The 23970-nt window shown below is 47.4% G+C and overlaps 1 pseudogene; it reads left to right on the forward strand.

Moving 5' to 3' along the window:
• LOC119966943 overlaps positions 1 to 23970 on the forward strand; it is a 30645-nt pseudogene that overhangs the window by 922 nt on the left and 5753 nt on the right.

Below are 23970 nucleotides of genomic sequence, written 5' to 3' on the forward strand. Positions count from 1 at the left end.
TTTATTTTGTAATAAGGAACAGGGTGCCACAGACACAAACAGGCCAGGATCTCACAACTGAACCTGCTGGAGAGAGCTGCTCAGGAGAGTCCACAGCAGGACAAACCAGTGCTAGTGTTAGCTCTGCACAGAGCTCCAGGGCTTCTGGTGAACATCCAACAGAGAAAAAACTGAAATCGGGAACAAAGCAGTATAAAGATGATTTTTCGAGGTATGGCTTTGCTAATTGTACCTCTGCAACTCAGGATGCAAAGCCCATGTAAGTTTTATGCACTTCGAGGACAAACCTCTTGATTTTTTTCTCAGGGATGCAGCAAGAACTTAAATCATCAGGTGAAGTCCTTAGCGTAAATGTAACATTGACTGACAGAACAACTGAGATCATGAGGTCCAAGCAGGCTCACCTGTTGCATTAGAGTTAAGCAAACATGGTGTGTCGGTCAGCGTAAGTCACGAGGGTCAATCGGCATGAGTCGCGAAGGTTGGTTGGCGTGAGTCCCGATGGCTGGCCGGTTGGTAAAAGTCGATCCTGGGGAAAAATGTTTGAGAAACACTGCTCAATATCACTGGTATTCCTTTCCTCAGGCTCCTTTTCAAAGGACAAAATAGGGGAGGGGACGGTGTTGGAAATCTATAAGGGATTGATAGAGTGGGAGGGAGCCCTGGTGGGGGACATGAAGCGTAAATGGGAGGAGCTGGATGGGGAGATGGGGCCGGGATGTGGGCGGACATCTTGCCGAGTGTGAATGCATCCTCTAAATGTGCAAGGTTAAGCCTCATCCAGTTTAAGGTGGTGCATAGTGCTCCTACGACGGTAGTGAGGATCAGTAGGTTCTTTGCGGGGTAGAGGATAGGTGTGGGCGGTGCGGTGCGGTGCGTTGGCGGGGGGGGGGGGGGGAGGCCATGAATCAATTTCACATATTCTGGGCGTGTTCAAGACTGAGGGGGTTTGGGCTGGGGTTCATGAACGTGATGTCCGAGGTGTTAGGTGTGAGGGTGGTTCTGAGTCCAAAGGTGGCGATATTTGGGGTATCGGAAGACCCGGGAGTCCAGGGGGTGAGAGAGGTCAGGGGGGCGGGCAGGTTGTGGTTGATTATTGAGTTGTATAAATGTCAAAATGCCTTAAATAAATTATTTTTTTTTAAAAATTCTATTTCAGAGGATGTTGGGGAAAGATCAAAATCTTCTCTAATATAAGGAAAGGTAGAATAATCATATAGGGACTCTGGATGGAGTGGGCTTGATGCACGGACTGCTTATCTTGCTATGAGTTTCTTGTTCATTGTCTGTGTAATTGTATATCATTTCCTTCTGGAGGACGACTGTAACTATCTACAGCCTGGCTCGGTCAGAACAACTTTGCTAACATGGAAGCCAAAGTGCTCAATTCAGGAAGTTGTACATCAGTGGAATTATTTATGGAACCTTAAATAAAGTTCTTCTGCAGGAAATGAAATGTTATGGTTTGCGTTGGCAAAACGCCGGAATGGAACATAAACCCCTGCTCCTAAACGTAATGCAATTCAAATATCTTTTGATACCTCCACTTCAAATTACAGTAAATGCTAACTACATGCAAAATTATATGGACCTGCGTCTCAATTTGAGCTTCGAAATTCTGCATATGCAAAAAAAGACAAGTTATGTCAGCATGGTAAGAATGAAAAACATAGAAAGCACTCGCATCGAGGTTTGTCACTGTTGTACTGCAGGGAAAGAAGACGGTTTGGAGATCCCAAATGAAATTGTTTACATATATATATATATACGTCCCGAGGCATTTCACAGGAATGATTGTTACACTGCTATTTCAGTTGATGGGTGGAACTATTCATTTTAAATGAACAGACAACTCTAGATTCGGATGTCTAACAGGCATAGTGTTCATCTCCCCATACCCGCACCTCCAAAGCCAAGGGAAGAATGCAAGATAAATCAAGAACCAGCAGTTTGTGCGGTAGAAAGAGACCACTGAGAAGATCCACCATGCATCGACGGCTGATAAAGAGGTCATGTCAAAAACAGGGGAGGTAGTTCTGGGAGGGAGTTCTCGTCATTTTGAGAGAATTGGCTGTGTTTTCCTCTGACTCACAGAAGTCTGCTTGACCATGTGCCTTCTGCAGCTAGCCCACTCGAGGTTCCTCGGGGGTCTCCCTCATTATTCGTGGGAGGCCTTGCAAGGCATGCCTTTCTTTGCTTTTGTGCAGTGCAGCAGTGGTAAAACAACCATCCATTACTTTGTCATTAATACAAGGATTTCAGTGTTCCCACAGAATCAGACAGCAATGATCGGGGAAGGAGTTGCACTGGGAGAGAGAAAGCAAGGTGCGAGCATCATAACGATTTAACGCTGTTTTAGTGCACGTCCTTAAGGCAGAAATGAGATGTAGAAGGTAAAGTCTCCTCGGCTACAAATCAAAGATGGCACAGAGCATGTGGAGAGAATTAGGTTTGAGGAACCCTCTAAAAATGCTCAACTATGAAGAGAAATTTAATGTTTCAGAGAAAATACAACAAGTCACTTGAATGCACCCTGGTATAGGAAAATATAAATTTAAAAAAGAGATTTTCAAAATTAGATTGTTTCTTGTTAAATTTGGGTAGATCACTAAGGGATACGGGGATATTGTGAGAGGATGATGTTGAGATAAAAGATCAGCCGTGATTGAGTTAAGTGGCAGAGCAGGCTCAAAGGGGCTGAATGGCCTACTCCTGCTTCTATTTTCCTATGTCCCAAGTTCTTATCCTGGGATAATACACTGGTTTATGAAAAGATGGAAAAGCGTGGAATAGGGACAAAATATTTCCAGTGGTTGAGGAGAATCAAGAAAAGGGCCTTTCATGCAAGATTAAATGTAAGAGATCGCAAAAGATCAGACAGGAAACTGCTTTACAGGGGTTGTTTAGCACAGGGCTAAATTGCTGGCTTTGAAAGCAGACCAAGGCAGGTCAGCAGCATGGTTCAATTCCCGTACCAGCCTCCCCGAACAGGCGCCGGAATGTGGCGACTAGGAGCTTTTCGCAGTAACTTCATTTGAAGCCTACTCATGACAAGCAATTTTCATTTCATTTTCATTTCATTTCATTCACATAGTGAGTTGTGAGGGTGTGGAATTTGTTTGCATGTTGCATGACCAAGGCAATGTTATGGGCCAGGGCAGGGCCGGCTCAAGGTACCGGCAACTCGGGCAGTCGCCCGGGGCGCCATGTGCTAGGGGCGCCGCGTAAAAGTCTCGGGTCCCGCGCATACGCAGTTGGGCCGGTGCCAGCCAGCGCATGCACGGTGGCCGCCCTCCCTCAGGCCGCCCCGCACAAACATGGCGGAGGGCTCCAGGCTCGCCGGTAGTCACTCCGGCCCCCCCCTCGGGCTCACTCCGCCCCGCCCCCTCGGGCACCTCCGGCCGCCCCCCCCCTCCGACCCCCCCCTCCGGCCGCCCCCCCCCCCCTCCGGCCCCCTCCGGCCCCCCCCCTCCGGCCACCCCCCGGCCGCCCCTCCCCTCCGGCCTCCTCCGGCCCCCTCCGGCCCCGCTCCCCGGCCCCGCCCCGCCCCTGGCCCCCCCCCCCAGCCCCCCCCCCCCCCCCCCCCCCCCCCCCCCCGGAAGGGCGCCGAAGTTCAGCTTGCCCGGGGCGCCAGCAACCCTAGGGCCGGCGCTGGGCCAGGGTTTAGAGAACCCCAAAGTGTATCATTGAGTTCACCTGACCCACACCTTTTAATAGATTGTGGTGTGGGGAGCACATGCCCCACTCTACAGGTGTGGTACAGCAGAAATGGAAAAGTAATTTTTAAAGCAAAACAATGTTTATTCTATGAACTCAAGTTAACCTTTTGAAACAAATAGTGAACATCTTAGCAACCATTAATTCCATTACAACCCCCAAAGAGTACAACACTAAGTAATGCTTACGCTCTCCTTTTAACATCCAGAAGACTTTCAAAAAACATAACCTTTAACAGAAGCACATCAGGTTAAAGTCACTACTGAAAACATTTAGAATTCTGAATTCACCAAATGATCAAGAGATAGTCTTTTATGGCAGAGAGATCAACAGTATACCTGCTCTGTCTGGCTTCAACTCCAATGCTGAAAACAAAACTAAAACACAACCTTCAGCAGCCTAAAACGAAAGTAAAAAGCTGACAGATAGCCCAGCTCCACCCACAGTCTGACATTACTGCAGTAGTAAACACCCATTTCATAGAGGTACTCTCACTACAGATATTTATATACACATCCATTTATAAACACCTATTTCTTAAAGGTACACTCAAATGACAGCAGAAACTATGCCAACATTCAGGATTAAATTGGAAACGGCATTGAAAGGAGATAGAACAAGGTGGGTAAATGTGATTCGCACTATTTGCTTGTGTGGAGGCTGATGGTCTGTCTCCGTGTTGTAATGGCTATGTATTTCTATGCTTCACTTTAATAATCTCACAAGGTCAGTCAGGATAAGTGACAGACAGTTCCCCATGCTTTTCCTGTGGGAATGGTAGAGGAATGTCTCATGCCCTTACATCTCATGTCTCTTGCAGCTCATTACCTGAGGGTGTGAAAAGCTGACCTAATTACTGGATGACTTTGGAAACAGCACTGTTAATCCCAAACCACTGTAAGACCTCATATAACTGGCCATATTGGATTTTGCTAGTTTTGGGGAGGGGCTTTTAAAGGGAACCTACACCCATCCCTAATTGCCCTTGAGGGGGCAGTTAAGAGTCAACCATATTATTGTGGGTCTGGAGTCACATGTATGCCAGACCAGGTAAGGATGGCAGATTTCCTTCCCTAATGGACATTAGTGAACCAGATGAGTTTTACGTCAATCGACAATGGTTTCATGGTCATAATTTGACTTTTAATTCCAGATTTTTATTGAATTCAAATTTCACCATCTGCCATGGTGGGATTGGAACCCGGGTCCCCAGAACATTACTCTGGTTTACTAGTCCAGGGACAATACTACTATGCCACTGCCTCTCCAAAGAGGAAAAACAGCCCAGGTGTGAAGATACGCTTTAAAGAAAACTTGAACGTCATAGAATCATAGATTCCATACAGTGCAGAAGGAGGATATTCAGCCAGTCTGGTCTGCACTGACCCTTTGAAATACACCCTATCTAGAACCCATGACCCCACTCTATCCCCGTAACCCCACAACATTTTGGACAATGCACCATGGCCAATCCACCTAGTCTATACATTTTTGGACTGTGGGAGGAAACCGGAGACCCCGAAGGAAACTCACGCAGACACAGGAGGAACATGCAAACTCAACAGACAGTCACCCAAGGCGAATTGGATCCAGGTCCCTGGCACTGTGAGGCAGCAGTGCTAACCAATGTGCCATCGACCTGACAGTCTGATCAGTGGTAGGCTGATCCAGGAGACAATGAGGGATTTTCTTTTCCAATCGCATTCTTTTGGCTTTGTGTTCCGTCTGCAATGGAAGAGATGGGACATAAATAGCATCACCAAAGAAACGCAAACTCCAAGAGGAACACCAGTCTTGGAAATGCTCCTTCTGCATGAGGAGGAACCTGGTTGGAAACAAGTGTAGCTTAGCCGTGTCTAATGTCAATAAAAAGTTGTTTCTTTAAAAAGAACTCATTGAACAGTTTCATTCAGTTGTTTTAAACCATTGGACATAATTGACAGCCAATCAGAAATCATCCAATTAGGTAGCAAAGAGTTTGTTTGTTTGGGAAGGTGGTGTTCTACAAGTATAGTTTCAAGAGACATCGTTTTTTATTCATTTAAGAGATGTGGGGATTGCTGACTAGGCCTACATTTATTGTCCATCCCTAGTTGCTGTTGAGAAGGTGGTGGTGAGCTGCCTTCTTGAACCATTGCAGTCCACAGGGTGTAGGTACACCCACTGTGCTGTAAGGGAGGAAGTTCCAGGATTTTCACTCAGCGACAGTGAAGCAACGGTGAAATGTTTCCATGTCAGGATGGTGAGTGGCTTGGAGGTGAACTTCCAGGTTGTGCTATTCCCAGGAGTTTGTTGCTCTTTTCCTTCTAGATGGTCGTGGGTTTTCAAGGTGCAGCCTAAGGAGCATTTTTGAGTTCCTGCAATGCAGTTTGTAGATGGTACACAGAGCTGTTCGTCGGCGGTGGAGAGAGGGAATGTTTGTGGAAGGGGTAATAATCAAGTGGACTTCTTTCTCCTGACAAGCCTCTTGAGTATTGTTGGAGCTATACTCATCCAGGCAAGTGGACAGCATTCCTGACTTGTGCCTTGTAGATGGTGGATAAGCTTTGGGGAGTCAGGAGGTGAGTTGCTTGCCGCATAACTCCCAGCCTCTGACCCACTCTTGTAGCCACAGTATTTACATGGCTAGTCCAGTTTCTGGTAGATTGTAACCCCCTAGGATGGTGATGGTGAGGCATTCAGCGATTGAAATGCCACTAAATGTCCAAAGGGTCATAAGAGGAGAGGGCTGGAGAAGCTGAGATTTTAGGGTGGGAAAGCCAGAGTTTGGCGCTCAGCAAGCTGACGGTATGTCGGTCAATGGTGAAGAGATTAAAATCAAGGGAACGCAAAAAAACATAATTGGAGGTGCATAGAAATCTGGAGGTTGACGAGGTTAGAGAAGTAGTGAGGATCAAAGCTCCTCAAAAAGATACAACTCAGAAACACTTTCTGCAAACTCACTAGCAGGCGAGAGAATACTCTTGCACATCTAGGGGTTTGGTGACTTAGCTGCAGCTTATTCTCCAGATTTGATTACAAATCTTTATAAAAAGTTTCAAAAATAATTGTAACCAGACCATTGACATTATCTGTGCAAGTTTTCTGAACGTATACTTCTAGCATTTGGAAATGTGCACCTTGTTGACAAACAAACCCTGAGAACTCAGTGTTATCTGACTATCTGTTCATGGACAGCAAACATCCTTCTTCTGTTCACATCACTGCAGCCTCCATTCTTTCAGTATAATTTGATTCCAAATATGACTCATGTATCAGCTGCGTGTAATTTGAATATTTCCCACACTTACAAATCCTAAGAGTCCTCAGTGACTGAATCACAGTAACATGATGATGAATGCCAATAGTTCTATAATGCTCAGCAGTTTCGTATACAATAGAAGTATACACAAAGCTAATTTGCGATGAAGCATTTTTTCTAACCGAGCATGTTAATCACTGCCCCTAATGTTTGGCACACACTCAAAAGAAAACACCTTAACAGTACTGGAATTGTTTTTGCGATTCTTCATCCCGTGTGTTAATTCCCGTAACAGCCTCCCCGAACAGGCGCCGGAATGTGGCGACTAGGGGCTTTTCACAGTAACTTCATTTGAAGCCTACTCGTGACAATAAGCGATTTGTATTTATTTATTTTATTTTATTAATTCATTGTGGATATGTTTAATCCAGTTATGGAGGTGTGAGAGCACGGCCATTATGGGTAAACTTAAATGGCTTCCAAAAGAAAATCCACCTGAAACAGTGAGGGGGTGGCAGTCTGTCCACACAGTGTGTTCACCTCTGGGGTCTGATTGACAAAAGCTCTTGGAAGTACAAGCATATTGTAGGTTTAGAGGAGGATTTGCACAGAATCGGGCAATGTAATGTTGACCGTGTGGTAAACATTACATTGACTTTATGGTAACGACGGATGTCAAAAATTTTAAAGAATTGCAAATTGTCCCACCTTAATAAGCAAAAGTAATATACTTTTGAAATAATCATTAAGACTGCCCACATAACCTATACCTAATTCATCATTTATTTGTTTCTAAACCAATCAAATGCTGAAAGTGCAAATTCCTATTCCCTCCTCACACCTCAACACTTCTAAATCCAGCTTTAGGATGTTTCTTAAGACCATAAGACGCAGGAGCAGAATTAGGCCATTCGTCCCATCAAGTCTGCTCTGCCATTCAATCATGGCGGATAGGTTTCTCATCCACATTTTTTTACTTGTTCATGGGATGTGGGCATCACTGGCTGGGCATTGAAGCATTCATTTCCCATCCCTGAGGGTATTTAAGAGTCAATCACATTGCTATGGGTCAGGACAAGGACAACTGTCGTAAATAAAACTTTTAATTCCACATTTATATTGAATTCAAATTCCACCAACTGCCCTGATGGGATTTGAACCCAGATCACCCGATCATTCCCTGGATTATAAATCCAGTGATAATACCACTACACCACCAACTCCGGCCTTGTCCTCTGTTCCACTTATTAAGCAAGACCTGTCTTAAAGACACTCAGTGATTTGGCCTTCACAGCCTCCTGCGGCAAAGAGTTCCACAGATTCACCACCCTCTGGCTGAAGAGATTTCTCCTCATCTCTGTTTTAAAGGATCGTCCCTTCAGTCTGAGGCTGTGCCCACGGATTCCAGTTTTGACCTTACTTCCTCAACCAAAGTGTTGGTCACCGGTTCTAAAATCTCCTTCTGTGGGCTGGCGTCACATTTTGTTTGATAATCGCCTCCTCTGAAGGGTTTTACGATATTAATGATGCTGTAAAACTGCAAATCATTAATGCTGTTGTTTAATATGACATGTAGAAACATAGGAGCAGGAGTAGGCTATTCAGGCCTTTGAGCCTGCTCCACCATTCAATAAGATCATACCTTATCTGTTTGTGGTCTCAACTCCATTTTCCTGGCAGCCTCTCCCTGCCATATCCCTTGACTACCCTGTCTGTCAAAAATTTATCTAACAAGGCCTTGCATATATTCAATGACCCAGCATCCATGGCTCTCTGGGGAAGAGAATTCCACAGAATTACCACCCTCTGAGAGAAAGTAAATTCTCTTCATCTCAGTCTTAAAAGGGAGACCTCTTATTTGCAAAATGAGTCCCCTAGTTCAGTGTTACTCAAACTTTTTTTCCGGGGACCCATTTTTACCAACCGGCCAACCTTCCGGATCCAACCCAGCCGACCTTTGTGACCCACCATTTTCACTTACCTTTAACGCGACATATGAACCTGCTTGGTCCTCACGATCTCACTTGCTTTGTCATTCAATGTTACATTTGTGTATGAGTTGTTCATCAGAGGTCATGGAGCTCACACCAGCACTGTTTTGTCCTGCTGTGGACTCTCCTGAACAGCTCACCCCACCACTGCTTTGCAGGATCTTTAAAAAAAATTATTTTCACTGAATTTGGGCTTCGCTGACTCAGACAGATTTATTGCCCATCACTAACTGCCCTTGAGAAGGTGGTGGTGAGCTTCGTGATTGAACCGCTGCCGTCTCTGTGGTGTAGATACATCCACTGTGCTATTAGGGAGGGAATTCCACGATTTTGACCCAGCGATACTGAAGGAACTGTCCTGGCTTGAGACAATTCACAACTCTTTAACCTGTAATTATTCCTCTCACCAGTCACTACATCTTGACCTGTAAAGACTTAATTACCTGCTAAGACTGGCATTCAAAGCCTTTTTCCTCAGATGGTGATGTCTAGCACGAAGGGACATAGCTTTAAATTGAGGGGAGATAGATACAGGACAGATGTCAGAGGTAGGTTCTTTACTCAGAGAGTAGTAAGGGCGTGGAATGCCCTGCCTGCAACAGTAGTGGACTCGCCAACACTAAGGGCATTCAAATGGTAATTGGATAGACATATGGATGATAAGCCAATAGTGTAGATGGGCTTTAGAGTGGTTTCACAGGTCGGCGCAACATCGAGGGCTGAATGGCCTGTACTGCGCTGTAATGTTCTATGTTCTATGTATAGCGGCGTCACACTAGCACAGTGATTAGAATTGTTGCTTCACAGCGCAAGGGTTCGATTCCCAGCTTGGGTCACTGTCTGTGCGGTGTCTGCCCGTTCTCCCTATGATTTCCTCCGGGTGCTCCAGTTTCCTCCCACAAGTCCCAAAAGACGTGCTTGTTAGGTGAATTGGGCATTCTGGATTCTCCCTCAGTGTACCCAAACAGGCATCATAATGTGGCGTCTAGGCGATTTTCACAGTAACTTTATTGCAGTGTTAATGTAAGCCTAATTGTGACACTAATTAATATTATTATTATTATATTTCCAAATCAGGATGGCGAGTGGCTTGGAAGGGAACTTCTAGGTGGTGGTGCTCCCAGGTACCTGCTGCTCGTGTCCTTCTCGATGGCAGTGGTCGTGGGTTTGGAAGGGCCAACTGTCCTGGCTTGAGACAATTCACAACTCTTTAACCTGTGATTATCTCTCTCTCCAGTTGCTACGTCTGGACCTGTAAAGACTTAATTATCTGCAAAGACTTGCATTCAAAGCATCGCCATGCATCTTTGACTTTGTCTATATGTGTTTCTGGAACCCATCTCTTCATTCTCTTGAGGAAGGAGCTGCACTCCAAAAACTAGTGATTCAAAACAAACCTGTTGGAACTTTAACCGTGTTGTAAGACTTCTTACTGTGCCCACTCCAGTTCAACGCCGACATCTCCACTTTAAGGAACCTTGGTGAGTTCCTGCAGTGTATCTTGTAGATGGTGCTCATGGCTGCTACGGTGTGTCGGTGGTGAGGGAGGGAATATTTGTGAAAGGGGTGCCAATCAAGCGGGTTGCTTTGTCCTGGATATGTTTCAATATGATCACTTCTCATTCTTCCAAACTCCAATGGCCTTTCTTCATAGGATAAGCCCTTCCTCCCAGAAATTAATTGACTAAACTTTCTCTGTACTTTCTAAAATAATTATATCTTTTTTCACATAAGGAGACTAAAACTGTGCACAGTATACCAGATGTGGGTCTCATCTATGACCTGTACAGCTGTAGTAAAGCTTCCCTACTTTTATATTCCATCCCCCATGCAATAAACAACAATATTCAATTTACCTTCCTAATCATTTGCTGTACATTTTGTGCTTCATTTACCAGAACACCTGGATCCCTCTGTACCACCAAGATCTACAACCTATCTACATTTAAACAGTTTGCTGCTTTTCTATTCTTCCCATCAAAATAGGCAGGTTCACGCTTTCCCACATTATATTCCATCTGTGAAATCATTGCCCACTCATTTTACTTGTCTGTATCCCATTGCAGATTATGGGTGCGATTTCACAGCCAAGCTGCGCCCGAAAAGCAGCTCGCCGCAGAGCAGCGTGGCTGATAGGTGAGAGAACCTGCTCCCAGGGTCTACCCAGCTCACAACACCTCATGGGGGGGTACCCAATAAAAACGAATTGGTCCCTACTCTCGCTTCCTGTTCGTTAATCAATCATTTATAAATGCTAATATGTTATCCCCTGCACAATGGTCTCTTTTCTTCAGTAATAACATTTGATGTGACGCCTTATCAAATATCTTTTGGAAATCCAAGTCCACCACATCTACAGGCTCCCCATTCTCCACCTTGCTGATTACTTCTTCCAAAAATTCTGAAATTAGTTGAACACGATTTCTCTTTCACAAACTCTGCCTGAACACATTATGATTTTCTAAGCATCCTGCTACAAGTTCCTTAATAATGGATTCAAGCAAATTCCCTATGACGAATGCAGAAACATAGAAAATAAGAGCAGGAGGAGGCCATTCGGCCCTTTGAGCCTGCTCCACCATTCATCATGATCATGGCTGATCATCCAACTCAAAAGCCTAATCCCCCATATCCTTTGATCCCCTTCACCCTATGTGCTATATCTAACTGCTTCTTGAAAACATGCAATGTTTTGGTCTCAACTGTTTCCTGTGGTGAGACCACTTGATGGTTAAAGAAAGTTCTCCTCATTTAATAATAATAATTGCTTATTGTCACAAGTAAGCTTCAATGAAGTTACTGTGAAAAGCCCCTAGTCACCACATTCCAGCGCCTGTTCGGGGAGGCCGGTACGGGAATTGAACCCTTGCTGCTGGCATGGTCCAGAAATGCAAGCCAGCTGTTTAGCCCACTGTGCTAAACCAGCCCCTTAGAACTCTAACTTAAATGGTCTACCACATATCCTCAGAATGGTTCTGGACACACCCACCATCCTTCCTGCATCTACTGTAGCCATCTGGGATGGCCTCTTCCAGAATAAAAAATGGATGATCGCAATGACTGTTGGGAAATCTGGACAATGTTAGGAAAGCAAGCAGGCACAGAGCCTGGATGGGTATTGAGAAGGCAACTCCCAGACGAGACTGAAACTGTAAGGCAATTAACATATTGATGGCCCATCTCCGGGAACAAAGGAATGACACTCAAGTAACCGATACTATTGCAGACATCCCGGCGCCACAAAGCCACAAACAAAGCAAGGCCATCGGCCACCTAGGACATGCCCAGCCATCAGGGCACCCACCCCTTTATTGGTCAAGATCAATACAAGTGATTAAGATACGGCCCAATTAATTGGGGCCAAGTTCAAGGCTCACCCAAAAGCGTGCAAAGCCCCTTCAGGTATAAGAAGAAGCCCCCGAGAGAGAATCGCTCTCTTGGACTCGGCTCTCGAAGCAGAGAGACCCGTCCACCAGCTGCACCAGAAGCAAGTAAGTCCAAGGTCAACGCTCGCTACCAGACGGACGATGTTAGCTGTTCTCCTGTTACCTCTTCAAACCCAACTGCCTCAGATCCGAACAACGGCCATTGTTCCTCTGACTGAGTGGGCACCCAAAGTTAAGTATAGGCGTTAGCGTTAGAGATAGTTTAGTTTGTAGTGTTTTGTGCATGAGTAGATATTACTGTGTGTGTAAATAAATAGTATTGACTTTGAACTAACTAACTGGTGCATTGGTTCTTTGATCAGTTTCCGGGTTTGAACCTTATGGCGGTATCGAAAGATACCTGGCGACTCTAGAGCAAACATAATTAGGATTAAGGAAGGCGACCATATTGACCGCTGTATTTATAACCAGATAAATATAGCAACACTACTCTGTCTGGTCTTGTTCGAATTTTATAGGTTTCTATGAGATCCTCACGCATTGTTCTGAATGCCAGCGAATACAATCCTAACCGATTTAATCTCTCCTCAAAAGTCAGTCCCGCCATTCCAAGATTCAGTCTGGTAAACCTTTGCTGCATTCCTTCTAGAGCAAGATCATCCCTCCTCAGATAAGGAGACCAAAACTACCAAATATTCCAGGCGTGGCCTCACCAAGGCCCTGTGTAATTGCAGCAACACACCCCTGCTCTGTGATCGCATGCTCTCGCTATGAAGGCCAACATTCCATTTGCCTTCTTTACCGCCTGCTGCACCAACAGTCTGATCTGGTCCACTCACATTGATGCAACAGTCAAGAAAGCCCTATGGAAGCTAAAGAAATTCGGCATGCCTGCATCAACTCTCACAAGCCTCTACAGATGTGCCATAGAGAACATCCTATCCGGCTGCATCACAGCTTGGTATGGCAACTGCTCGGCCCAAGATAGCAAGAAACTGCAGAGTGTGGTGAACTCAGCCCAACACAAGCTTGCCACCCCCACGTGATTCTGCCTACACCTCCCTCTGCCTCAGGAAGGCAGACAGCATTATCAGAGACCCCTCCCACCCAGGCTTCACCTTCTTCCAGACCCTTCCATCAGGCAGAAGATACAGAAGTCTGAAGACCCGCACATCCAGACATAACAACAGCTTTTTCCCCACAGCTACTAGATTCCTCAATGACTCCCCCTCGGACTGATCTGTTCCCTGTAAGAACACTATTCCCGACACCGTGTGCTGCTCTTGCTCATGTATTTGCTTTTGTTTGGTCCCTTGTTCCGCACTGTAACCAATCACTGTTTGTCGATGTACCATCTGTCGATTTTTTTTTTTGTCTATTATGTACGTACTGTGTATGTTCCCTTAGCCGCAGGAAAATACTTTTCACTGTACTTCAGTACATGTGACAATAAATCAAATCAAATAAAATCAACAGATTTATCAAGCATGATTTTCCTTCATAAATCCATGCTGACTCTGTCAGATCCTGCTACTATTTTCTAGGTGCTCTGCTATAAAATCTTTTATAATGGGTTCTAGAATTTTTCCCACTACTGACATCAGGCTTACTGGTCTATAATTCACAATTTTCTCTCTACCTCCTTTTTTAGATAATGGAGTTACATTAGCCACCCTCCAATCTGCAGTAACTGTTCCAGAGTCCACAGAATCCTGGAAGATGACCAATGCATCCACTATTTCTAAAGCCACTTCCTTAAGTACTGTGGGATGTAGATGATCAGGCTCTGGGGATTCATCAGCCTTCAATCCCATCAATTTCCCCAACACCATGGGTGGGATTCTCCCGCAATCGGTGGGATGGCCCAACACCGGCGCAAAGAACGGCGCAAACCACTCTGGCGTCGGGCCACCTGGAAGTTGCGGAATCCTCTGCCGGTGCCAACCGGCGCCGAAGGGCCGCTGTGGTCCCGAGCTCACTGGGCTAAATCGCTGGCTTTTAAAGCAGACCAAGCAGGCCAGCAGCACGGTTCGATTCCCGTACCAGCCTCCCCAGACAGGCACCGGAATGTGGCGACTAGGGGCTTTTCACAGTAACTTCATTGAAGCCTACTCGTGACAATAAGCGATTTTCATTTCATTATTTTTATTTCATGTGCTCTTGCGCATGCGCAGGGGGTCTCTTCTCTGCACCAGCCATGGCGGAGCCCTACAGAGGCCGGCGCGGAAGGAAAGAGTGCCCCCACGGCACAGGCCCGCCCGCAGATCGGTGGGCCCAGATCACGGGCCAGGCCACCGTGGCCACCGCCCCCCCCCCCCGGGGCCGGATCCTCCTGTCCCCCCAACGAGGACTCCAGTAGACGGCCTGCCAGCCAGGTCCTGCCGTGTGGGACCATGTCCATTTCACGCCGGCGGGCCTGGCCAAAAATGGACAGCCGCTCGGCCTATTTGGGCCCAGAGAATTGGCAGTAGGGCAGCTGCCAACTGCCCCCGACCGACGTGGCGTGATCTCCGCCCCCGCCCGAAAACCGGCGCCGGAGAATTTGGCAGCCGGCGCCAGAGCAACGGGCGAGATTCACGCCGCCCCCCGGGGATCCTCCAACCCAACCCGGGGGGGGGGGTCGGAGAATCCCGCCCTGTTTCTCTACTAATATTGATCTCCTTCAGTTCCTCCCTCTCACTAAATCCTGCATTCCCCAATATTTCTGGAATCTTATGTGTCTCCACATTTGTGAAGACAGAACCAAAGTATGCATTAGTTGCTCAGCCATTTCTTTGTTCCCCATTATTCCCCTGTATCTGACTGTAAGGGACCTACATTTGTGTTCACCAATCCTTTCTCTTCACCTACCAATAGAAATTTGTACAGTCAGTTTTTATGATCCCTGCAGGCTTACTCTCGAACTCTATTTTTCCCTTCTTAATCAATCCCTTGGCCCTCCTTTGTTAGGCTAACTGACCTGCTTGTTGACTCCCTACTTTCTTGAATAAAGGTGTTACGTTCACGGGGCATGGATTGGTGGAGGTATCTTCAAGCTTGGCTCCGACACTGTGGACCCCATGGTGAGTCAAGGGAGTCAGTGTGTAATGGAGGTTCCCCTCAAAGACCATTGGAAGGCTCCCCTCACGCCCACAACTCAAAACCTGCCTTCCGGCCTAACAGTTGCCCCCGCCCCCCCCATCAGAATCCCCCCTCCAAGCCCCCTCCATTAGAGCCCCCAGCCCCTGATAAATCCCCCCAACAGAGAACCCCATCAGACCCCCAAACTGAGATCCCATGAGAAACCCATTCCTGAAAGCTGAAGAACGGTCCAGGCAACAGGGTGAAAAATCACTGCACTTTCAGTTACCCTTTCCTACCATTTGCTGCCTCAGACAAAAGCATTCAAAACAGCAGATGTTACCAGTGTCAGAGGCTTCCTTGAAAGCCCAACACACTTCAAAGGACTTGAGAGTTTTAAAAGTTTAATTAGTCCAGAGACAGCTACTTGGTTGACTCCTCATTAATCTTTCCCTTTACGCTTCAATGCATCTCCATGTGGTGAGGAGCTGTCAATCATAGCAAGAGTGGGGTAGCACGGTGGTGCAGTGGTTAGCACTGCTGCCTCACGGCGCCGAGGTCCCAGGTTTGATCCTGGCTCTGGGTCACTGGCTGTGTGGAGTTTGCCCATTCTCTCCGTGTTTGCGTGAATTTCGCCCTCACTATCCAAAGATGTGCAGGGTAGGTGGATTGGCCACGCTAAATTGCCTTAATTGGAAAAAATTAATTGGGCATTCTAATTTTTTATTAAATCATAGCACGAGTATTTATAAACATTGTGGTTAGCATCAAAGCAGGGCAATAGAGATATATTCAAAGGTGAACGCAAATATCAATAAACAATTCAGCTAGCAACTGTCTCTAGAGTAATAAAAGTGTCAATTATTGGTTAATGCAATGTATTGCTGTGGGAAATTGAATGGAGGATTTGCATTTCAAACGCTGTCATGGATTTCAAGCCCTTTGAAGTGTACTGGGCTTTGGAGGGACCCTCTGACACTTGTACAGCTGCTGCTTTGAACACATTTCTCTGAGGCAGCAAATATCAGGAAAGGGTACGTGAAAATGCAGTGATTTTTCAGCCTACTGCCTAGAGTGCTCTTCAGCTTTGAGGCAGGGATCTCTGATGATATTCTCTGTTGGGGGTCTCTGTTGAGGCTCTCTGCTGGGGGTGTCTGATAGGTGTCTCTGTTTGGGGGTCTGATGAAGGTGTTGCTCTGTTTACGTGCTATAAATATAGCAGTCAATATGGTCGCCTTCCTTAATCCTAATTATGTTTACACTTAGAGTCTCCAGGTATCTCTCGATACCGCCACAAGGTTCAAACCCGAATACTGATCAAAGAGCCAATACACCAGTTAGTTAGTTCAAAGTCAATACTATTTATTTACACACACAGTAAGATCTACTCATGCACAAAGTACTACAAACTAAACTATCTCTAACGCCTATACTTAACTTCGGGTGCCCACTCAATCAGAGGAACAATGGCCGTTGTTCAGATCTGAGGCTGTTGGGTTCGAAGAGGTAACAGGAGAACAGCTAAGGTCGTCCGTCTGGTAGAGAGCGTTGACTGGTGCAGCTGGTGGACGGGTCTCTCCGCTTTGAGAGCCAAGTCCAAGAGAGCGAATCTCTCGTGGGGGATTCCTTCTTATATTTGGAGGGGCTTTGCGTGCTTTTAGGCGGGCCTTAAACTTGCCCCCAATTAATTGGGCCGCTTCTCGATCACTGTTATCGATCTTAACCAATAAAGGGGTGGGTGCCCTGATGGCTGGGTGTGTCTTAGGTGGCCGTTGGCCTTGCTTTGTTTGTGTCTTTCTGGCACCAGGATGTCTGCAACAGTATCAACTATCTGAATGTTAGTCCCTTGTTTCCTGGAGATAGGCCATCAATATGCTAATCGACCCATAGTTTCAATTCCGCCTGGGAGCTGTTTCCCAAATATACATTCAGGCTCTGTGCCTGCTTGTTTTTGAGCATTGTCCACAGTTCCCTATATTCTTTACGAGCGTTCATTTTGTATTCTGGAAGTGGCCATCCCAGATGGCTACAAAGGTCGTTGGGGGAGGTCTGATATGGGGGTCTGGGGGGGGGGGGGGGAGAGCTGGGCTTGTCTGATGGAGGTTTGGGGGGTATGATAGGGGGTTCGGGGGGATCTTATAGGAAGGTCGTGGGGGGGGCGGGGATAAGTCGGCCCATCTCGCTATTGGGCTGCCCACTCAAAATGGTGGCCTGATACCGGGATTCCGATGTAATCCTGCAAGCTCCTCTCCGTGCATAAATTTGTATGGAAAAGGAGAGTGAATCGCTCCTGGGAGCTGCTCCTAGCACCAGCAGGGGCCTGAAGCGATTCTACTCCAGTGGGTGCACTTAGTCTCCAGAATCCAGAGCTGCGAGTAATTATTTTGGCCATTAAACATTTGCCAATTTGCCTGACGAATGCCGAAGGATGACAGGCCTGTCTTTTGCTTCCAGCAGGTTCTCTTGTTATGTGTAGTCGGATTTAGTATGCCAACTATTTTGAACAAATGGATCTTTTGGAACTGATTTCATTGATAAAGAAAGTCTTCCTGTTATGCTTCTGATATCATTGACAAATGGCTTATTCTTTACATCTTTTTGATCCACTTCATCCTTTCTTCATTTATTTAATTGATCCTCAGGATGTTGGTATTAGTGTTGAGGTCAACAGTTAACACCTAATCCCATTAGCCCTGAATACTGATATTAACTTTGTATCTGCAGATTTTTTTTAAACATCAACCCAATTCAAATTTCTAACTTGACATGGTGGAATTATCATAAAATCTGTACAGTGCAAAAAGAGTCCATTCGGCCCATCGGAACTGCACCAGCCCTTGGAAAGAGCACCCTGCTTAGGCCCACGCCTCCACCCTATCCCCGTAACCCAGTAACACCACCTAACCCTTTGGACACTAAGGGCAATTTATCATGGCCAATCCACCTGCACGTATTTGGACTGTGGGAGAAATCAAATTCTCTAGATTATTACACTAAATTAGTTAGGCATGACCTGCCCTTTATGAACCCATGCTGCGTCTGCCCAATGGGACAATTTCCATCCAGATGCCTCGCTATTTCTTCCTTGATGATAGATTCCAGCATCTTCCCTACTACCGAAGTTAAGCTCACTGGCCTATAAGCTCACTGGCTTTCTGCCTACCTCCTTTTTTAAACAGTGGTGTCATGTTTGCTCATTTCCAATCCACCGGGACCAACCCAGAGTCTAATGAATTTTGGTAAATTATCACTAGTGCATTTGCAATTTCCCTAGCCATCTCTTTTAGCACTCTGGGATGCATTCCATCAGAGCCAAGAGACTTGTCTACCTTTAGCCCCATTAGCTTGCCCATCACTACCTCCTTAGTGATAACAATCATCTCAAGGTCCTCACCTGTCATAGCCTCATTTCTATCAATCACTGGCATGTTATTTGTGTCTTCCACTGTGAAGACCCAAAAAACCTGTTCAGTTCCTCAGCCATTTCCCCATCTCCCATTATTAAATCTCCCTTCTCATCCTCTAAAGGACCAATATTTACCTTAGCCACTCTTTTTTGTTTTATATATTTGTAGAAACTTTTACTATCTGTTTTTATATTCTGAGCAAGTTTACTTTCATAATCTATCTTACTCTTCTTTATCACTTTTTTAGTAGTTTTCTGTTGCCCCCTAAAGATTTCTCAGTCCTCTAGTCTCCCACTAATCTTTGCCACTTTGTATGCTTTTTCCTTCAATTTGATACTCTCCCTTATTTCCTTAGATATCCACGGTCGATTTTCCCTATTTCTACCGTCCTTCCTTTTTGTTGGTATAAACCTTTGCTGAGCACTGTGAAAAATCGCATGGATGGTTCTCCACTGTTCCTCAACTGTATCACCATAAAGTCTTTGCTCCCAGTCTATTTTAGCTAGCTCTTCTCTCATCCCATTGTAATCTCCTTTGTTTAAGAGCAAAACACTAGTGTTTGATCTTACCTTCTCACACGCCATCTGTATTTTAAATTCCATCATATTGTGATTGCTCCTTCCGAGAGGATCATTAATCAATCCTGTCTCATTACACAGGACCAGATCTAGGACCGCTTGTTCCCTCATAGGTTCCATTACATACTGTTCTAGGAAACTATCATGGATACATTCTATAAACTTTTCCTCAAGGCTGCCTTGACCGACCTGGTTAAACCAATTGCCATGTAGATTAAAATCCCCCATGGTGACTGCTGTACCATTTCTACATGCATCAGTTATTTCTTTGTTTATTGCCTGCCCCACAATAATGTTACTATTTGGTGGCATATAAACTACTCCTATCAGTGACTTTTTCGCCTTACTATTCCTGGGGCTGGATTCTCCCCTACCCGGCGTGACGGAGGGTGCCGGCGTAGGGGAGTGGCGCCAACCACTCAGGGGTCGCGCCTCCCCAAAGGTGGGGAATTCTCCCCACCTTTGGGGGCCAGCCCCGCGCCGGAGCAGTTTGCACCAGAAGACTGGCGCAAACACCCGGCGCAGTCGGAAGCGGGGCTGGCCGAAAGGCTTTCGGCGGTCGGCGCATGCGCCGGCAGTGACGTCAGCGGCAGCTGGCCGCTGACGTCACTGCCGGCGCATGCGCGATGCGGGGTTCTCCTCCGCGTCCGCCATGGCGGAGGCCGTGGCGGCGCGGAAGGAGAAAGAGTGCCCCCACGGCACTGCCCCGCGGAGTGAGCGGGGGGCCCCGATCGCGGGCCAGGCCTCCGTGGGGGCACCCCCCCGGGTCCGATCGCCCCCCGCCCCCCCAGGACCCCGGGGGCCTGCTCGCGCCGCTGAGCCCGCCGTTCCAGAGGTGGTTTAAACCTCGGCGGCGGGAGAAGGCCTCCCAGCGGCGGGACTTCGGCCCATCCGGGCCGGAGATTTGAGGTAAGTTTTAAAAAAATGAAATCCCGCCGGCGCCAGTTGTTTTCACAGGCTGCCGGCGGGATTTGCACAACGCCGGTTTATGACCGGCGGGAGAATTCAAAAACCTGCGGGAGCGGAAATAACGCCGCTTCCCGCCAATTCTCCGACCCTGCGTGGGGTCGGAGAATTTCGCCCCTGATTTCCACCCAAATGGATTCAACCTTATCCTCCATAGCACCGATGTCATCCCTTACTATTGCCCGGATGTCATCCTTAAATAACAGAGCAACACCACCTCCCTTACCATCCACTCTGTCCTTCCGAATAGTTTGATACCCTCGGATATTTAGCTCCCAGTCGTGACCATCCTTTAACCATGTTTCAGTAATGACCACTAAATCATAGTCATTTACGATGATTTGCGCCATCAACACATTTACCTTATTCCAAATACTATGAGCATTCAGGTAAAGTACACTTATGTTGGCTTTATACCTCTGTTTTGAATCTTAACACCTCGATCAGTAACCTCTCCTAAGTTATATTTCTTCTGAACTTTTCTTCTAATTTTCCTTGTCGTTGAACCCATATCTTCATGTAACAACCTGCCGCGTCGCTTATCATTTATGTTTTTGCTTCCCGTTTTATTCCTTTTAGTATTACTGGTCCTATTTACTGAGCTCCCCTCAGTCACTGTACCTTGAACTGGCGCTCTTTTTGATTTTTGACTATGGCTTCTCTGCCTTACACTTTCCCCCTTACTGCCTTTTGTTTCTGTACCTGTTTTACTACCTTCCGACTTCCTGCATTGGTTCCCATCTCCCCGCCACATTAGTTTAAACCCTCCCCAACAGCTCCAGCAAACACCCCCCCAGGACATTGGTTCCAGTCCTGCCCAGGTGCAGACCATCCGGTTTGTACTGGTCCCACCTCCCCCAGAACCGGTCCCAATGCCCCAGGAATTTGAATCCCTCCCTCTTGCACCATCTCTCGAGCCATGCATTCATCTTATCTATCCCGACATTCCTACTCTGACTAGCTCGTGGCACAGGTAGCAATCCTGAGATTACTACCTTTGAGGTCCTACTTTTTAGTTTAACTCCTAATTCCCAGAATTCAGCTTGTAGGACCTCGTCCCGTTTTTTTTTACCTATATCATTGGTGCCTATGTGCACCACGACAGCTGGCTGTTCACCCTCCCCCCCCAGGATGTCCTTCAGCCGCTCCGAGACATCCTTGACTCTTGCACCAGGGAGGCAACATACCATCCTGGAGTCTCGATTGCGTCCGCAGAACCGCCTGTCCATTCCCCTTACGATTGAGTCCCCTATCACTATAGCCCTGCCATTCTTCTTCCTGCCCTGCTGCGCAGCAGAGCCAGCCACGGTGCCATGAACCTGGCTGCTGCTGCCTTCCCCTGGTGAGCCATCTCCCTCATCAGTATTGCAGGGAGATGACCGCAGGGGACACCTGCACTGTCTTCCTACTCTTGCTCTGTCTTTTGGTCACCCATTTTCTATCTCCCTCAGCAACTTTCACCTGCGGCGTGACCAACTCGCTAAACGTGCTATCCACGACGTCCTCAGCATCACGGATGCTCCAAAGTGAGTCCATCCGCAGCTCCAGAGCCGTCAAGCGGTCTAACAGGAGCTGCAGCTGGACACACTTCTTGCACGTGAAGGAGCCAGGGACAGTGAACGTGTCCCTGAGTTCCCACATCACACACGAGGAGTATGACACAGGTCTGGGATCTCCTGCCATGTCTTAAACATTCGGTTAACTTATACAACTACAGTTCCAAAAACAAAAACGAAGAAAAAAAAATAAATATACCATGAAAAGAAAAAAAAAAGAAAAAGGAAAAACTACTTACCAGTCACTTACCAGGGATAAAAAAGCACCTCCTCCCCCCAAGCTTCGAATTCCCACCTATCTTCAAATTCCCAAGCTCATTCTTAGCTGTGTCTCACTCTGGCTGTGTCTTCTCTGGCTCACTGGGAGAACTCACTTCATGACCAAACTATCATCCCCGACCTGACCGAGCCTGACCACCTTAACCCAATCCAACCACCCAGGCCGACACCTGGCCCCACCCCCCCCCCTCTCCCCCTCCCCCGCCCCCGCGCCTCCATCAGACCTGACCAACTCCTGACCCGACCGACCTGAAGCCATGGCCCAACCTGATGCCTTATCCCCGGAACACTCCACACCTCCCACGATATTTGACATCCACACCCCCCCGCAACCCCCTGAACTCTGACCTACCCCTCATCCCCGGACATCCGATGTCTGATTCCCCCCCAACCCCTGAATTCTGATCCCCTCACCTTTCCAACCCCCCACACCCGGGCACCCCCCTCCGCGGCCTTCAACCCCTCTCTACCCCTCCCATCCGCCCGAAACCCACCCACGTATATTGGACATTACCCTCTCCCTGGCCAGTCAATTTCACTGCGCCCTTTTAACTTACCTACTTTATGGCAGACAGTGCAATAAAAAAGAGGGTGTGGCCTCCCTGAATCCGACACTGTTGGACTGTGTTGGGGCCTCTGGGAACTCCGTTGATGCAGGCTCCAAGCAGCTCTGGCCATCGGAGGTTTCAGCGCACTTTTCAAGAGCAGGAGAGTGTGCAATGAATTCTTGTAATTCCATGGAGCCAAGATCAAGGAGAAATGGGATGGGGAGTTGGGAGAGGAGATCAATTGGGGAGTATGGAGTGAGGCACTGCGTAGGGTAAACGGGACCTCCTCTTGTGCAAGGATGAGCCTGATACAGTTTAAGGCGGTGCACAGGGCGCATATGACTCGGGCGAGAATGAGTGGTTTCTTTCAGGGGGTAGAATATGAGTGCGAGAGGTGTGGGCAGGGGCCAGCGAATCACACGCACATGTTTTGGGATTGCGAAAAATTGGGAAGATTCTGGGCGGGAATGTTTGCGGAGGTGGAGGTGGACCCGGACCCTTTGGTGGCTATATTTGGGGTTTCAGAGAAGCGGAGCTCATGGAGAGGAGGAAGGCCGATGTCGTGGCCTTCGTCTCCCTGATTACACGGCGGCGGATATTACTTGAGTGGCGGTCGTCATCACCTCCGGGGGTAGCGGCTTGGTTGGGTGACCTGTACAACTTCCTGCAGTTGGAGAAGATAAAGTATGAGTTAAGGGGCTCTGCAGAGGGGTTTAAGAAAAGGTGGGGGTCCTGTACAACGCTCCCAAAGCGAATGTCCGAACTAACACCACCAGCTCTGAATACTTCCAGCTACAGAGAGGAACAAGACAGGGCTGCCCCCTGTCCCCACTCTTGTTCGCGCTAGCGATCGAACCCCTGGTGATATCCCTACTGGACTCAAAAAGCTGGAAGGGAATCTGGAGAGGAAACAGAGAGCACTGAGTTTCACTCTATGCAGATGACCTGCTCCTCTATGGCTCAAAGGCACAGGAGGGACTGAAGGCAACACTGCAAATACTGAAAGAGTTCGGAACCTTTTCGGGCTACAAACTTAACCTGAGCCATTCCCACTGAACCCAAACGGGGGGGGGGGGGGGGGGGGGGGGAAGGAGAGAGCTGGAGGGGCTCCCATTCAAAACAGTCCAGAACAGATTCCGTTACCTGGGGATAGCCAGAGACAGGACACAGATCCACAAGTGGAACCTGACCAGCCTGGTGGAGGAAGAAAGAAAAGACCTTCAACGGTGGGCCTCACTCCC

This window comes from Scyliorhinus canicula, chromosome 6 (genome assembly GCF_902713615.1).
Source record: "Scyliorhinus canicula chromosome 6, sScyCan1.1, whole genome shotgun sequence".
Taxonomy (NCBI): domain Eukaryota; kingdom Metazoa; phylum Chordata; class Chondrichthyes; order Carcharhiniformes; family Scyliorhinidae; genus Scyliorhinus; species Scyliorhinus canicula.